The sequence below is a fragment of the Salvia splendens genome, unplaced genomic scaffold (assembly GCF_004379255.2).
Source record: "Salvia splendens isolate huo1 unplaced genomic scaffold, SspV2 ctg1001, whole genome shotgun sequence".
NCBI lineage: Eukaryota > Viridiplantae > Streptophyta > Magnoliopsida > Lamiales > Lamiaceae > Salvia > Salvia splendens.
Genome location: NW_024598539.1, coordinates 30382 through 36660, shown reverse-complemented (window position 1 = coordinate 36660; position 6279 = coordinate 30382). Strand labels below are relative to the sequence as shown.

Below are 6279 nucleotides of genomic sequence, written 5' to 3'. Positions count from 1 at the left end.
GTTTCTTGTTTTCCCTAAGGGTTTAACAAGCCTAGGGGTTAGGGTGTAGTATGTTCTAAGTCTAAAAAACGTTGTCCCAAATACACGAGTTACAGTAATTCGTCTGGGGTTGCACATAATGTATATTGTGTATAATATAATGCGTAGTTTATATTCTATATTGCATTATTTGTAATATATAATGAACATTTATCCTGACCCATTTCATTTAAGTTGTGTCGTGTGTCGTTATTTGGCGAACGTTTCTTATTTTCACTAAGGGTTTGACAAGCCTAGGGGCTAGGGTGTAGTATGTTCTAAGTCTAAAAAACGTTGTCCAAATACACGAGCTGGAGTAATTCGTCTGGGGTTGCACATGCATAACGCGTATGTATATTTCAAAACAGATATACATAATGTACATATTGTGTAGTATAATGCGAAGTTTAGTTTCTGTAATGCATGATTTGTGGTATGTAATGAACATTTATCCTTATCCGTTTAATTTAGGTTGTGCCGTGTTTTGATGCTTTATGCACGTTTCTTGTTTTCCCTAAGTAAAAAGCCTAGGGGCTAGGGTGTAGTATGTTCTAAGTCTAAAAAACGTTGCCCAAATACACGAGCTGCAGTAATTCATCTGGGGTTGCACACTCATAGCGCGTAGGCATTTTTTAAAACAGATACACATAATGTACACATTATGCAATGTAATGCGTAGTTTTAGTTTCTGTAATGTATTATTTGTGATATGTAATGAACGTTTATCCTGCCCCGTTTCATTTAAGTTGTGTCGTGTTTTGATGTTTGTCGCACGTTTTTTGTTTTCCCTAAGGGTTTAACAAGCCCAGGGACTAGGGTCTAGTATGTACAACAACGTGATGCATAAAACAAGATAAATAATGCTATCAAATAACCAAATAATGTACAGAATCACTCAAGTAATGAACATACCAATATTGCATTCATTCTTAGATTCATGTACAACAACAATCTAAAAATGCATAAAACATGATAAATAATGCATAGAAATAGCTACATAATGTACACATATTGCATTCACTCTTAGACTCATGTTCAAGTTCCGCAACGACTTCCTTCTACCGTGGAGTTAAACTCTTTATACAATTCAGAAACTCTCAGAATTTCTGGGCAATTCCTACTGGCAGTATATCATCGACCGCCTCGTCAATGTCCAATCTTAGCTGCTTTCATGCTGTACAACATACATAATAATAACATACAATTAGTTACATAATGTACAAACTGAATAAAATAAAGTGGACAGTTATACTGCATTCACTTATACACTCTTGTACAGAAACATCAAAATAATGCCTAAAAAGTGATACATAATGCATTTTAATACGCAAATAATGTTCGGAATAAATCAACAAATGCACCATGAATATTGCAATCACCCATTGGCTCATGTCCAACAACGGTCACATAAAGGATAAACCATGATTAATAATGCACTAAAATAACTAAATAATGTACAGATCCAGTCAAGTAATGTACATACAAATATTACATTCAGTCTTTGACCATGTACAACAGCAGTCACATGATGCATAAAACAGGATAAAATAATACATTCAAAAAGCTAATAATGAACAAAATTAATGAACATGATAAATAATGCATAGAAATAGCTACATAATATACAGATTCAGGCTAGTTATGAACATAAAAATATTCCATTCACTCTCTAACCGATGTACACCAGCAGGCACTTGATGCATGAAACAGGTATATAATGCATAGAAATAGTTAAATAATGTACAGATACATTGAAACAATTCACATATAAATATTGCATTCGCACTTTGAAGGCTTTACAAAAACAGTCACATTATGTATAAAACATGGTAAATAATGCATTCAAATAAACAAATAATGCACCGAGTATATCAAGTACACATACAAATATTCCCTTCACTCTTTGACCACGCAAATGAAATTGATTCCTCACCCTCTTTCTGCGATTGTTGTGAAACTGACGGACGTCCTCTTTTAGACATTTTGAAATCTGCGCAAGACACCAAACAAACATAACCCTATAAGATTTCATCAACAAATTCGTGCACTACAACTTTATGGTGATAATCGGGTGAATCGTGGTGTGGGTGGTGTGTTACGTGCGAAAATCGGAGAAAATGCTGGATGAAACTCAGAAAGTAAACTACTAAATTAACATTCGACAAACCCTACCTCCTCTTTGACCACAGACGAATCTTGCACAAAATCGGAAGGGTTGTTTCCAAGAAATCGAGTTGGAGGCGAAGCGGTTAGAGAGGGCGGCTAGGGTTTTGAAAGGGGTTCGAAATTGGGGAGACGAAGCGGGTAGAGAGATTGTGAGTTAATACGTTTGGAGATGAATGGTGTGTAGAATAGAGGGAAGGTAGTGGGTATAGAAATTTCGCACATGCCGTTTCGGGAGTTTTTGAGTATAGAAATTTACTAATTCAACCCCATGATGCACGAAATGCCCCAAATAATGAACTATGGGATCAAATCTATGCTTGTCATCCGGATCGTCCATCCGCCTGATCCAACGCTCCAAATTGAGAAGGAACTTAAATCTAAGGGGAGAAAAGGAGATTAACACTACCCTATATATATATATATATATATACATATATATATAATAAACACTAGAAACTACACAAAATACAAATATAACAAATACACTATACTCAATATACATACATGGCACATACTGTACAAACATTAAACACAATATAAATAAAACACACAAACACGATATAAATAAAACACGATATAAATAAAATACACACACACTAAACACGCTACAAATAACATACTTTACACACGATGTATAGACACATACAATACACACACAAAATACACAATAACTACACCACCACTATACACACACTACACTCAATATACATAGTATAAGTAAAATACACTACACATTAAATGGACTACACATACTACACATATAGTATACAAAATACACACTAGTACACAATTTCACAAAGTAAACATACTAAACACACTACAAAATAACACACATTACTCACAACATATACAAAATACACACACTGCCCACACAAATACATACATATAAAACAACCACTACACATTTTGTACACAAAATACTAAATACAAATATTACAAACATACTATACATACACGACACATGCTACATACATTACACACTATAAATAAATTATTCAAAACACATGCACAACATACACACATGCAAACATAGCACACGCACTACGCACACATATAAAATAAACTATTTATACACTACATAAAAAAAGCACAAATAAAATACACAATTTATACATACGTGGTACATACTATAAACATTAAACACAGTATAAATAAAATACACACACACAATAATAATAATAATAATAAAATACACACACACTATATACAAATAAACAAACTACACACTAAAAAATGACACACTGCACACTATATACACACTATATACACATTATACATCATAGCACACCGTACACATTGCACACAAAGTTTACACATGAATATTATACACAAAATACATACAAACAATACAAATCTTATAAAACCACTACACTCAATATACATATGCGCCAAATACTACAAACATTAAACACACTATAAATAAAATACACAAACATTCGTAGAATACATGTACTGCAAACATACTTAAATATATTACACACACTACCATTACGAACCCAAAATACATTATTTATATACCATACAACAAATATATAGAAAAAATATGCAACTTATACATACGTGCCACACAAACTATAAACATTAAATACAGTAAATATACAAACACAATATAAATAAAATAGGCAACACAATAAATGGGCAGCACACACTACACGCTTTATATACAAAATACACCCTAGTACACAATATAGACAAAATGTAGAATACACACTATAGAAGACACATGCACTACCCACGCTACACAAATACACACACTTTAAACAAATACATATAAAACAACTAACAGACTACACAAAATACTAAATACAAATATTCTTTATATACTACAAATATTAAACACAGTATAAATAAAATACAGAAACACAATAAATAAATCAAACACGCACACATAGCACACGCACTACACACACACATAAAATAAACTATTTATACACTACACATCAAATGCACAAATAAATACACAATTTACACTTGTGGTCCATACTATAAACATTAAACACGGTATGAATAAAATACACAAACACAATATAAATAAAACACACACATACTATACACAAATAAACATACTACACACTATAAAAAATGACACACACTGCACACTATATACACTATACATCATAGCACACACTATACGTTGCATGCAAAGTTTATACATATGCACACTATACACAAAATATATACATAAAACCACTACACTTGATATACATACGCGCCTAATACTAGAAATATTAAACACACTATAAATAAAATACACAAACATACGTAGAATACTTGTACTGCAAACATACATAAATACATAAATACATTGCACACACTACAATTCCGAACACAAAATACATTATTTATTTACCATACAACAAATGTATATATAAAATATGCAACTTATATATACGAGCCACACATACTATAAACATTAAACACCGTATAAATAAATATACAAACACAGTATAAATAAAATAGGCTACACAATAAATGGGCAGGACACAGTACACGCATTATATACAAAATACACAATACACATACTAGTCTCAAGACACATACACTACCAAAACTACACAAATACACACACTTTAAACAAATACATATAAAACAACTAACACATTGTACAAACACAATATAAATAAAATAAACTATACACACTACACGCATTATATACAAAATACACACTAACACACAATATAGACAAAATACACAATACACAGTACACATATTATACACGACACATACACTACCCACACTAAACAATTACACATACTTTAAACAAATACGCATAAAACAACTAACACTCTACCCAAAAACTAAATACAAATATTCTAAACAAACTATACATACGCGGCACATACTACAAACATTTAACACACTATAAACAAAACATACAAAACACATGCATAACATACATACATAATACATACACACATAGCACACACACTACAAATATATACATACAACACAATATTTATACACTACCCAGCAAATGCACATATAAAATACACAATTTATACATGTGTTATATACTACAAACATTAAACACAATATAAATAAAATACACAAACACAACAAATAAAACAAACACACACACAGCACACGCACTATTTATACGCCACACAACAAATGCACAAATTAAATACACAATTTATACATGTGTGTTACATACTACAAACATTAATCTCGGTATAAATAAAATACACGCACACAATAAATAAAACACACACACAATATACACAAATAAACATACTACATAATGTAAAAAAAATAACACACTATATACATACTATACATCATAGCACAAAGTATAAACACCATTATACACATACATACTAAACAATCACAATTTATTGTGTGCGTGTATTTTATTTATACCGAGATTTATACATACATACCATACTATAAACATTAAACACATTATAGATAAAATACACACTCAATATAGATAAATAAAATACACTACAAACTAAATGGACTGCACATACCACACGTATTATACACAAAATACACATTAATACACAATTCACAAAATAAACATACCAAACACACTACAAAAATAACACACTTTACACACATGATATAGACAATACACTTTTTATACACAATACTATGCACAATTTATATATACGTCGCACATACTACAAACATTAACCCAATATAAATAAAACACACAAGAGACGACATTAATAAAACACATACACACTATTACTACATAAAATGAACATACTACGCACTAAACAAAAAATAACACACACTTGATACACATTACGTACTATATGCATACTATATATACAACGCACATGCTCACTATACGTCATAACACAAAGTTTACATTGTACACAAAGTTTATACACCACGCACAATATATATACAACACACATGCTCACTATACAAAAAAACACGCACAATGCAACACACATTCTATATAGACATTATAGACATACTACACACACTATACAGAAAATTCATACATTGCAAACATAGATGCACGCTACATATATTGTACATCATACTTAAACTATACACAAAATATACACCCGTTCACAAATAAACAAACTGGACCCACTACAAAAAATAAATAACAACCTTTTTACACATACAATATAGACA

The 6279-nt window shown here is 31.1% G+C and overlaps 1 long non-coding RNA gene across 1 annotated transcript; it reads right to left on the bottom strand.

Annotated features, from left to right (window-relative positions):
- Positions 1-986: 986 nt before the first annotated feature.
- On the bottom strand, positions 987-2599 carry LOC121788260. Its single transcript, XR_006047678.1, has 3 exons — positions 2191-2599; positions 1952-2008; positions 987-1192 (listed from the first exon to the last, which is right to left on the bottom strand). It is a non-coding gene; the product is annotated as an uncharacterized LOC121788260 (long non-coding RNA).
- Positions 2600-6279: the final 3680 nt, after the last annotated feature.